This window comes from Anarrhichthys ocellatus, unplaced genomic scaffold, assembly GCF_004355925.1.
Source record: "Anarrhichthys ocellatus isolate YVR2014 unplaced genomic scaffold, GSC_Weel_1.0 scaffold145, whole genome shotgun sequence".
NCBI lineage: Eukaryota > Metazoa > Chordata > Actinopteri > Perciformes > Anarhichadidae > Anarrhichthys > Anarrhichthys ocellatus.
The window spans coordinates 227,599-240,771 of record NW_022280175.1 but is presented as its reverse complement, the minus strand read 5'-3'; the positions used below and the strand labels follow the sequence as shown (position 1 = coordinate 240,771).

Here is a 13,173-nt window from a genome sequence, read left to right as displayed (position 1 = left end):
TTGATAAGCCCACTTTCACACACCCCAACTGCTCTGACATCAAACAAGTTGACATCAAACTTGGAGACCTTCAGGTTTCTGGGATCCACAATCTCCCAGGACCTGAAGTGGGCCACCAACATTGACACCATCTCGAAAAAAGGCCCAGCAGAAGTTGTACTTCCTGTGCCAGCTCAGGAAGTTCAACCTGCCTCAGGAGCTGCTGATTCTGTTGTACTGTTAGGGCCATAACTTTTGGACACAGGGGGAAATCGCCCCCCCCCCCCCCCCCCCTCTTGCAGCCATGTGCTCTCAATCGCCTCCAAAACACAACAGCAGGTTTAAGTCAAAATCAAATGGATTTATTATTCAAGAAGCATAACAACAGTTACAAACCGAATCACACCACTAATAACAAAACAAACATAAATTCCATGAAATGTGAGATCCAATCCGAGCCACCCAGGAGGCTGGTCTGCCTCCTCGGTCGCCCGCAGAAGATCTGAAATCCCCCAGAGCTTCAAACCCTTTGTCCCCCCCCAAAGTTACATTTCTCAGCTCATCGATCAGCTCATTGATTGGCTGAAGTCCAACAAGCCCCTCCTGGGCCGTTGATCTTCACACCTCACCCAGCCACTTTCACACAACCCACCCCCCCCCTCCAGCACATTCCTCTAACCTCAAACACACTACTTGGTTCGAACTCCTACAAGTAAATACACTGTATCACATAATATCCATAATTAGGAGCTTTAAAACTTAAATTTATCACAGTACTCCACTATCATCCAGTCTGTTCTCTCCATCACTGTGTGGTTTGGCTGTTTTCTAAACAGGACAGAAACAGACCACAACAAACTGTCAGGTCTGCAGACAGAATCATTGGTGCCAGCCTGCCCTCCATCCTGGACTTGTACACCTCCAGATTCAGGAAATGGGCAGGAAAGATCACTGCAGACCCATCACACCCTGGACACAACCTGTTCCAACTCCTCCCCTCTGGTAGGCGCTACAGGGCACTGTACGCCAAAACCACCAGACACAGGAACAGATTCTTTCCACTGACCATCACTCTGATGAACAATTAATCAGTCATACTGCACTATTACCTCTGTTTGTACTATTACCACCATTCTGCACTAATGAACAATTAAAAACTACCACCTCTGGCCAATCTTAACTAAAACTGCTAATGATCAAAAACAAACGTAGATGTTCACATAGGATGCATCTGGCTCACAATCTTTAGTAATTATTTTGGCGTCTGGTTTGTTTTCTCCACGTACTGCAGGACAACACAATTACATTCTACTTTTAACCATAAATATGATAGAAATGATTTTGATACAAGATAAAAAATATGCATCCCACGCTTTTGCCTTTCCTTCCCTCTCTTCATGCTTTTCTCCCGCAGTTTTAAGTCCCCCGATCCTCTCCCCACACAATCAAATTTCAGAATCCATCCACTGTAATTATTACAAATAGTCTAGTGTTGTTTGTGATAGTGTTTTTAAATTACATCGTATATATATTTGTCAGTTTTTTTCCAAACAGATAGCGATTGGACAAGCAAGCAAACACACACACACACACACACACACACACGCACACCTATAACCAGCAGTCTGTTAGGTAAATTCATGATATATGGACTTTGTATTTTATTTCGATCAAACATTTTCTTTATATCCTGGATGAATAAAGCAACCTACCACACAAAGGTTTAGCTATGAAGACTAATGAGTAAAATACCATCAACTATTTTCATGCTGGACACATCTTGAACTGCTTTCATGGGATGAAAATAAAATCGTTTCAGTGAATTCCACACCTAATTATTGTCTCTAATGCAAGACGAAATGGGATTTATTAAATGGGCACTTCTTTTATTAATGAAATATGGTGAAGGAGTTGATGAAGGTGGGGGAGGGAAGTATTTGATTATTTATAATGATATGCTTCTTGGACCGAGTGAATCAGGTCAATTGGATTTGTTTTGTCTGGAGGTTGCATGATCACTGGAGGTTGCTTTTTTTTTAAAAATATTATACTATATTAATCCCTTTAAGGGGGAAATTTGTCTCTCCATTTGACCCATCCCTGTATATAGGGAGCAGTGGGCTGCCAATGACAGGCGCCCGGGGAGCCTGGGGTTCAGTGTATTGCTCAGGTACACTTCGATACGTGACATGTCCCTGTCGAGGATCGAACCGTTGACCGTTGTTCCGGTTCCCAGACAACGCTCTTAACCCAGTGAGCCACGGTCGCCTTTTTTTTTTTTTTTTTTAAAAATGCAGTCGAGATTCCCACATTTGGGGAATTCGCAGTGGTCAGAACAACCGGAGTGCAATGGCTGGGCCTCGCCCTGGGTGAACCACCTTCTTGATCATGGCATCTCCCCTGCCAGGTTGTTGTGAACTTAACTGTTACTCATATTAAATAATATAGTTATGAATTATTGAATGAAATAATCTTAATTCAAGGTCGACTTGCTACCACTACTACATTTCATGGTATTCCTCAGCGAATGGAGTTTGCTCCATTGTCATCAGGGGACCTCAGAATGGAACCTCAGTCACGTGATAACAGGTGGATGTACATAGGTGGAGATGTTGACCCTTCCCCGTCTCAAGACAATCTCTTGGACTCTTTGTCTCTAAACCCTGCATGTACAGAGCTTTAATCTAGTTACTAACATTAGACTGCCACAGAGGTGAGAAAATGTTTCCTGGCATTGATGTCCACTGTGGTGTGTTGCATTACATAGACTCTTGTTCATGCATTCATGCGAGATGGTAAATGGAGTTGCCTTTAGATAGCGCCTTTCTAGTCTTCCCACCACTCAAAGTACATTCATACACTGATCAGTGTCTTGCTCATGGACACCTCGACATGCAGACTGGAGGAGCCGGGGGATCGAACCGCCGATTTGTGGACGACTCCTGAGCCACAGCCAATCAACAATGGTGCCAATTCACTAATATACACATGCATGCAGATCAATAAATGCAAACGCACAAGAGGCTGCAGTTCTTGCTGCTGTCTCCTAATCCAGATAGATTTTTTATGCAGTGGAGAATAGAAGAGTAAAATGAGTCAGTACTGTAAATATGCAACACAGTCTTACAGCAGTTTCTGAAACAATCACGAAAGGCAATCTACTGGTTTAGTGTACAAGGACATGAATTGTCCATCTTTTTCTTATCTTTGTAAGTTACAAAACGAAAGTTAGGTTAAACATAACCACGTACAGCTGGGTTTAGGCAACAAAACCACTTACTTAGGTGTAGGAATACTGTTACAAACGGTAGGTTTAGGCAACAAAACAACAACACTCGGTGTTGGATATGCGTTGACGAACACCGGTCTTGTGATTGAAAGTCTTGTTACCTGCCCTCCCACTCACTGTAAGTGGTATTTTTTGCTATGAAATACTACATCACTTGCTTTGTCATGTGGATGTGTTTGATTTGTGTGTCCTGCATGAAAAAGGATCCTGATTGACTTTATTGGCTTTGTTTTTGTCCTTTTTGTCCTAATTAAAAACAACAGACAATTTGTGTCCATGTACACGAAACCAATTGATTGCATTTCGTGACTATTTCACCATGCCATGATGGTGGGCTGAAATATGAGGCTGCAGCCTTTTAGTGGTTGGGCTCAGCTGCAGAGGGGACAGAGTGGGGGAGTGGTTCAGGGAACGGTGCCGAGAAGAGGCTTAATTAGCCTCAGCTGAAGCCAATCTTTGATTGTGTCTCTCTCTCCCATATAAACGCTAGTAGGGATGGAGGAGCGAGAGGGAAATGCGGGCAGGAGACACAGGCTGGGGGTGGACGGAGAGGACAACAGACCCTCCCGAGAGAATCATACACGGCGGGTGCGCTCGGAGGCGCTGCAGGAGAGCGCACGGCCGCGACCAGCCTAAACTATAATTATAAATAAAGAATGTTAAGCAGCACTATTTGTGTGTACTAGTGTCATTGTGCTAGGAGAGCCCACGGTGGTAACAGGAACGTGTTACAGACCTTTAAACTCTCTTAGCCTGTTTGCGTGGGGTCTCAGCGCTGCACTTAAATGTCTGGGGAATGACTCCGTTTTCTTCTAACAGAAACTCTTGCCTGGCCTTATGAGCACTTTTGTGGTTACAATACTTTACCAATTTTTCTCATACAATGTCAATAACTATTATCAACAAAACATGAAACATAATATAATAATCACATCTCTCAGTGAGAGTGGTCTATGTCAGAAAGTAAGGAGGCACTAAACAGTTAGATACCTAGAGCACATCTGTCCAGCTGACTAAGACACAATGAGTATTGATCTTTGAAAGGCAGAAACCTTACAAAGTGATCACTGGTATTTATCATCTTACATTATGACCCTATGTCATTTATATGATCTATTCTCTGGACCAGAAGGTATAACTTGAGCTAATGAGGACCCAAACAATGAAATTAAATGAAATTGGTATTGATCAGCAACCCCATCAACACCCACACATTGTGTCAGGTGGTGGTTTGGGGCATTACAACATTTATTAATTGGACCTTTAACAACTGGGATCTCACCAAGGATACACAATTGAACTGTCAAAATTGTGACAGTTATTTATTGTTTCATGAATACATTTTTTTTTTTTAAGATGCTACACTTAATGAAAAAGTTGGACAAAAGTTTGTCGAGCTCATAGCAAATACAAAAAGTACAGTGTGTAGCATTTCTGGAGAACTTTTAGCAGAAATGGAATATATTCATAACTATGTTTTCATTAGTGTATAATCACCTGAAACAAAGAATTTGTGATTTTGTGAGCTTAGAATGAATCCTTCACATCTACCAAGGGAGCCTTTTCACAGAGTCCTCCATGTTTCTACAGTAGCACAGAACGGTCAAATCAAACACTGGCTGTAGAGAGAGACTTTTGTATTTCTACGTTACTTGAGGGCCACCGTAGTTCACGGACACGTGTGTAAAATTGTGGTAACATGAGTGTAAAACACGTGGTACCGTCAGCTGTCATCTGACTTATGTTGCTCCTTAAGTGTTGTTATGGTATGGATGGCCTCTGAGCGAGGAGAACGCCGTTACGCATTTTTTGCACTAGGTGGCTCTCGTTAGCGCAGTCTTGGAAATGAAAGGGTTACTATCTGCAACTACCCAGCTATATACCACCAAATCCCACACACTGCTCCAAAACACTAAAACTCCACACCCTCATTTCATTACTCTCCTTCAATAACGACTGCTGCCTTTTTGGCTGGGTCACCATTGTAAATTAGATCTGCTTCTCAATTGACTTATCTGGTTAAATAAAGGTAAAGTAAAATAATACTTTTTAAAAAATCAGTATTAGTATCTTCAGAAAATTTCTACCATCAGATAAAAGTAGGAAAACTAATGTGCTCCTTCCTTATCTTGCATTTTCTCCTGCTAACTGCTCTTTTTTCCAGAAAACCCAGAGGGCAAACTTCGCTGAAGTGTGTGTTGACACAAGAAGACAATGTAGACAGACCCGTAGGAGTTGGATTAAACCACCAACCCTGTAAGGAGTGGACGAGCCGCTCCTCCTGCTGACTTATAAGTCAGTTTAGAGCTGGTGCCTTTGAGAAAACTTTAAACTGTACTCTGTTGTTGTGCATCAGAGCCACACTAAACAGAGCAGCTACTGACATATTCTCCGTCAAGAGACCAGCAAGACAATTAGGCAGATATGTAATAAAAGTCAAGGACTTAGTAAACCTTGTCCAGAAAGAAAGCTGCTATGACATGTTCTGGAACACAAACATTGTTGTCGGACAGAGAAAGTAATAGAAATGTGCAGCGGGACAAGTAATAAATCAGTAATCTCTTGGAGACGCTAGATAATTAGTCAGCGCTGGTGATGGTGAGTGTCAGCTAGGGAGGGAGCAGGATGAGAGAGAGGAAATAATTATCTCATTAGTGTATTTCCATTATGCCAGACGCTGGTTACTTCTCCTCCCACCATTATGATTAGGTCTCTGCTCAACGGGCTCTGGGAAAGAGAATATCATCCATACACTTTGTGTCAGCTGTTAACACCCATTACCTCAGTGATGGAATTCAATTGGCAATAACAAATGTGGGAAATCTAATTATTCTGCTGAGAATATTTGCATTTGTAACAGTAGCAGTGTAGTAGTAGTGTGTGCTAATGTGGTTTCTGAGGGCCTATGATGATTCATTTTGGATGGGAGCTCCATAGGCTTTTCCCAAAATATAACTTAAAGTCCACTTACTAGCTTTTTCTGGGACTTGGCCAACATCACCCCAACTTGTCACATACTGACGCCTGGCGTCGCTTTCTAACACGCTGGGCTACCCAGTGACGGCAAACTATGATGCTCCACTACTGTTGCAGAAAACACGTGGTTAGCGTTGTGAATTCAAACAAGAACACTTGCTGAGGTTTATGCAACAAAAAAAAAGGTAATTTCACTGTCTTCTTGTGTGGATACACACATTGGAGAAGTTTGCCTTCAGGGGCTTTTCTGCTAGAAAGGCAGCTACGTCGGAACGCAACCGTCCAGTCGCAGCGGAGTGTTTTCATAAAAATGCTCGACATCACAGACCCAAAAGAGCTACAGCTCCATGAGAGGCCAGAGAAATGTGATCCAGACCCAATGTAGTCCTCAGTGATTGATTTGTGGACTGCTAAGTAACCCAAATCATACGCAACCCACTATGTGATTGCGTGTTAAACACTTGCATGCTGGTTATGGACGAAATGCTGGCAGTAATCCAGCGGTCACTGCTATCGTCAGTTAGTCAGGTGTGGCTTTACGGCTGTTTTTTCTGTCACTAGCAAATGCTGAGTGCTCAAAAAGCTCAAAACTCGTTGAATTGCTAAGGGACACAGGAGGCTGAGTGGACTGATGATATTTGCTCTGACGATAAGAAAATAAGTTTAGTCTCTGCTCAAGACTTAGGAGAACTGTATTGTCTATACAATGTCTAACAATGGGAATGACATTTCTCTGGGGCCAGTGGTGTTTAGGCAACAAGAAGACAACTTGAGCCGGTGTAAAGAGTCTGCACAAAAGTGTAGACTATAAACATTAATCAATGAGCATACAGTGACCAGACATCCCATCTGGCTTTTCGGTCTTTGACAACTTCTTCACCAGTATCCCTCAGAAGCTCCTTAAGAACCTGACCATTGTGGGGACTCTTCGCCAGAACAAGCCAGACAATACCGCCTGTCATGAAGCCATCCAAATCGAGGGAGAAGCATGGCTCCGAATTTGGATTCAGTGGCAACATGACCATGGTGAGCTATGTGCCGAAAAAGGGGAAGGCTGTTGTCCTCTTGAGCACCATGCATGACGACAGAGCAGTGGATGACAACAGTGTGAAGAAGAAACCAGAAGTGATCCAGTACTATAACCAAACAAAATCAGGAGTGGACACAATGGATCAGATGGTTCGCCCTACACATGCAAGCGGAGAACACGGAGGTGGCCCATGGTGCTCTGGCACAATGTGCTGGATGTTGCCACGCTCAATGCCTACACCAACTTCACTGCACAACACCCTGATTACATGGGTGGTGTGACAATGCACGGCGGCTATTCATCAAGGAGCTGGGCAAAGAGCTTGTCATGCCACATATGAAGAGGCGCATGGAGGGCACGCCCCACCTCTAAACGCATATTATAGAGGCGATGGGAAGATATGGGTTAAAAAATATAAACGCTGCCACCACCCAGCCACATAAGGACATCAGACAAGAGGGCCAAATGAAGAGGAAGAGGTGCAAGTTCTGCCCAACTGTCAAAGACCAAAAAGCCAGCAGCTGGTGTTCAAAGTGCACCAGCCCTGTGTGCAAGGAGCACAAACATGTGATTGTCATTTGTGAGGCATGTATGCACTAAGATGGCAATTTGCACTGTACCCATATGAGTTTATTGAATCAGTTTTCTTTTCTTTATTCATTCACCACAGTTCACTACAGTAACACTACAGATACACTTACAGTTCAATATCAGTGTTATCGGTTGTATGGTGTATGTTATGTGTGTGACAAAGTAAACATTTCAAATATTAAATGTGTAATTCTTTGGTCCAAATCACTGCTAAAATAATATTTAACAAAATCATTATTATAATGCGTCTTATTTTAATTTTTATCACACTTACACACATGGGTCATTTTTGACCCATGTGTGTAAACTTGATGTAAAAATACAAAAACTATTTTAGTTCATAAATTAAGAAAGGAAAAATTTAAATAAGGATTTGTGGTAATCAAAAACAAGATATTTTGTTGATTTCCAAAAATATAGCAAAGAAACCCTCAGCCGTGCATGAAATAACATTGTACGTCAATACGGGTCATTTTTGACCCATGTGGTGCCTTAGAAGGGGTTGGCATAGCTTGTGTATCAAAGGGTTAAAGACAAAGTCCATCCTCCTTTCTTTGTTAATAAAGAGTTTAATCTCACGGTTGTACAGAACATCTGTGCGTTTTAGTTCCAGTAAGAAGTCCTTCTGGATTCATAGACGCCAGTGATGAAAGTCGAGCCTCCCCAGTTGTATTTCTTGAATACGTTTTAATGTGTTTGAGGCTGAAAATGTCCGCTCTACAGAGGCAACAGATATTGGGATTGTCACAGCCAAACATGCCAAAATGATAAAAATGTAATGTCACGTAAAAACATCTTACATATCTCTAAACTTTAACTCTTACTACGACAAAGTTCTGATAGCTAGCTTCACAACAGTCACGCTAGCCCACTGACCAATCAAGCTGCACGTTAATGCTGACGTACTTGTAGGCCAGCTAGAAGGCTCTGACGTGTCAAAGAATACGCCCAACATGTCAAACTAAAGATCTGATTAGTTGAGGAACAATATCGTCCTCATTTACTTAAACTGCAAAGGGTTTCACTTGTAAGTCTAAAGGCCTCCGGGCAGATTGTTTTACTTAGAGACATAGGGGCGAAATCTGATTGGATAAAAGCTCTACTTAAAACAAGCTGCACTGGAAGCAGAGCAACTGAGGAGCTATGGGAAAAAATATTTAGAATACAAGTAGTGTATTTAGGAAAAATAATTAAATATTAATGTAAAATAGCTATTGTCTCGGCAAGCAGAGAAGGCTTTGCTGGCCCTGATGACCCACCACTGCTAAACATATGCGGTGGCTCCAAGCTGGAAGTAACATAACAACTGACTGTCAAATCAAATAAAGAAAGTTAAATTAAATAATATTTTAACAATATTTATTGTCAGTTTTTAAATTGAACTGGATGGATTATAAATCATACAATAATACAAAATAAATAGTATTCTCTCACTTATACAATACAACATGGGCTGCATTTAAGAATAAATTACATAACAGAAAGCCTTTGAAAAATGTGACTCTTTAAATAAATCCCTTAATTTTAGAAAAACTGTACAATAATTTAGTGCAATACTAAAAAGTGGCATTATCACAGCAACACTTAAGTTATTTATACTGTAAATTGTATTTATTTATTTATTTATACTATTGCTTTTTCACACTCTAATTCCCCATTTCCCCCCATATTTATTGTAGTATAAACAATTTACATATTTTATGTTTATGTTTTTATGTCTTGTTATATATTGCAGTACGATGCACATATTTTAACATTTGTATTACTATTTTCTTTATGTTATTCATTGCTATTCTAGAATGGCAGCAATTGTAAAATAATCCAAGTCCAAGTGGATCAATAAAATATTTCTGAATCTGGCCCATCTGGCCGGGGAACACTTAAAGAGCAGGAGGACGTGGCTGAGGGGAGGGACATCTTGGCTGTCCTTGCTTATCAGCGACCACCACGACCCAAACCTGGTTTAACAGCAGGACTGGATGGATGGGTTCCATTTGTAATAAATGGTATCAGTATATTGATATACAGGCATCTGCGTAATCCTCCTATGTACACATGTCCACATTGTGTTCAGTGGAAATCAATGAGCCGTATTATCACACTAAATCAATAGGCTAGAGGTCTGTGCATGGAGCATCTGATGTTAGAGGAGAGATCAAGAGCAGCAGAGACCGTGACAGGGGCAGCTTGAATGAAATGTGCATGTATGTAGCCGTGCAGTGATTCTGTGTTTATTATGCAATGAGTCGGTGGAAGCTCCTGCATTCTGATAGGGGAGGTATATAAACAGGAAGACACGCCGGAGCTTAAAAGCACTCTCTTCTTGCCTGTATTGATCTCAGTGCAGAGCTCTCCAGGGCTTTATTACCGCTAGATGATTGGAGAGGCGCAGAGGGAGGGAGGAGGGAGGAAGTGAGGGGAACGGTGGTACCCACCAAGGTAAGGGAGGAGGACTCCATCATCTTAGAATTACAGTGTTTCTAAGCAGAAAAATAAAAAACAGCATTTGTCACACCTGGGAGGGAAGATGAAACAGAGTGGAGTGATGTCCCCCCCAGTACTTCTCAGCACTGTCAGATCTCTAGCGCTGTGTGCTGCTGTGATGAGCACACTACTGTCTGTGCTGAACTTTACTGCGGTCAGGTGTGCTGCAGGCAAGGTTTAGTTTCACTTACAATACAGGCTCCTCTGACAGTCCAAAAAAATAAATAACACTGTGGCCTACAGCCCTACATACGTCTATGTGTAACAGAGTTAAGGATTCCACTTGCCATCACTGGCCATTATTTACTAATATTACTGTATCATTACAGAGGGTGACAACTCGATGGTGACAACAGCCCACACGGCTGTACCCGGAGTGATCCACGGCAACACTCCTCTCTGCGTCTCAGTCGCAGGTTCGGCCCAAGGGTTGTCAGCTTCACACCGACTCGCACGCACAGCCTCACTACTGTGGTCTGCCCAAGAGAGTTTGTCCTTCAGGAGCTCCTCTCCTCTTATCCACCAGCTAATCGCGATTGAACGCAGCCGCATCCAATCGGTCGCTGCAGCTTGCATCCGGGACAGCGGGTGGAACCCGTGAAGACACTGAGGGAGAGCACAAACACAACACGGCACGTAACACTAAGCCATATCATTTTCATATTATTTCCTCCTCTATTTCTGTCAATATCATTTACAACTTATTATCATTAGTTTCCCATGGAGACATGTGTGTTGTGTGTCTCATGAGCGCCCTCTGCTGGGCGCCTGCAGACTTGAGTGGTGCGCGCTGCTCTCCGTGCCCAGTCTGCAGCACGCTGTCTCCTGGTAGGTTGATGCACGCGGTTCCTTGTTGATGATTGGCTCATTGGTCTGTGGTAACCCTGACCTCACCACTTCCTGTACTACAAAACACACTGGCAGTCAGATAACCAACATATTTATAAAGACCACAAGAACAAATAAGTGAGTAGGAAACAACACACATGCTGACAACATACAAGCGCTATGAAGGTTTTAACAAGAGAACATCACGTTTTCACTCCTAACTCGTCACATACCAAAGCCTGGTCATTGGTCCTACACTTGGAACTATGATGCTCTGTGTACCCCTGAAGGGTCAGCTTTGGACAGGGATGGCTTGACAGTTTCCACTCATTACATACAGGTGCTGGTCATATAATTAGAATATCATCAAAAAGTTGATTTATCTCACTAATTCCATTCAAAAAGCGAAACTTGTCTATTATATTCATTCATTACACACAGACTGATATATTTCAAATGTTTATTTCTTTTAATTTTGATGATTATAACTGTTAACTAAGGAAAATCCCAAATTCAGTATCTCAGAAAATTAGAATATTGTGAAAAGGTTCAATATTGAAGACACCCGGTGCCACACTCTAATCAGCTAATCAACTCAAAACACCTGTAAATGGTCTCTCAGTCTAGTTCTGTAGGCTACACAATCATGGGGAAGACTGCTGACTTGACAGTTGTCCAAAAGACGACCATTGATACCTTGCACAAGGAGGGCAAGACACAAAAGGTCATTGCAAAAGAGGCTGGCTGTTCACAGAGCTCTGTGTCCAAGCACATTAATAGAGAGGCGAAGGGAAGGAAAAGATGTGGTAGAAAAAATTGTACAAGCAATAGGGATAACCGCACCCTGGAGAGGATTGTGAAACAAAACCGATTCAAAAATGTGGGGGAGATTCAGAAAGAGTGGACTGCAGCTGGAGTCAGTGCTTCAAGAACCACTACGCACAGACGTATGCAAGACATGGGTTTCAGCTGTCGCATTCCTTGTGTCAAGCCACTCTTGAACAACAGACAGCGTCAGAAGCGTCTCGCCTGGGCTAAAGACAAAAAGGAGATCAATTTCTGGCTGTTATGGCCATAACTTTTGGACACAGGGAGAAATCGCTCCCCCCCCCCTTGCAGCCATGTGCTCTCAATCGCCTCCAAAACACAACAGCAGGTTTAAGTAAAAATCAAATGGATTTATTATCCAAGAAGCATAAAAACAGATACAGACAGTTACAAACCGAATCACACCACTAATAACAAAACAAACATATAAATTCCATGAAATGTGAGATCCAATCCGAGCCACCCAGGAGGCTGGTCTGCCTCCTGGGTGGCCAGCAGAAGATCTGAAATCCCTCCGAGCTTCAAACCCTTTGTCTCCCCAAAGACACATTCCTCAGCACATCGATCAGCTCATTGATTGGCTGAAGTCCAACAAGCCCCTCCTGGGCCGTTGATCCATTGTCCTAAACTTCACACCTCAAGCAGCCACTTTCACACAACCCCCGCTCCAGCACATTCCTCAAACCCCCTCTCACAGACACTTAATGCATGAAATGACTACAAGTAAATATACTGTATCACATTATATCCATAATTAGGAGCGCTTTAAAACTTAAATTCCTCACAGCTGTGGCAGTAACCAAAGAGGAACAGCAGAACCTCAGCTGGAGAATAACTCCTATCCAGTAAACCTAATTCACTAGCCTTCTTCTGAACAACCCAACCAAAGCTCTCTGTTGGCCCTTTTTCATGTTCCCAGCATGGCTCAATTGCACTTATTGTTGGATGGTTGTTATGTCCTTGTAAACTGACCCAATATGTCATCATGATCTGTATTCTTCTCAACTCCAATGGCATTTCCCCCATTTCTACCTGCAATGCCGGCACAGATGTTGTTTTAAAGACCCCACTACATATTCTTGACGCTTGTATTACATCCAGTTTTCCCAACAAGGTTTTAGACGCCGACCTATATTCCACACAGCCATAGTCTAGAACTGATCTTGGG

The 13,173-nt window shown here is 42.4% G+C and overlaps 1 non-coding gene across 1 annotated transcript; it reads right to left on the bottom strand.

Annotated features, from left to right (window-relative positions):
* Positions 1 to 2,264: 2,264 nt before the first annotated feature.
* Positions 2,265 to 2,394, bottom strand: LOC116400078 (U1 spliceosomal RNA). The gene has a single exon (XR_004213886.1). It is a non-coding gene; the product is annotated as a U1 spliceosomal RNA (small nuclear RNA).
* Positions 2,395 to 13,173: the final 10,779 nt, after the last annotated feature.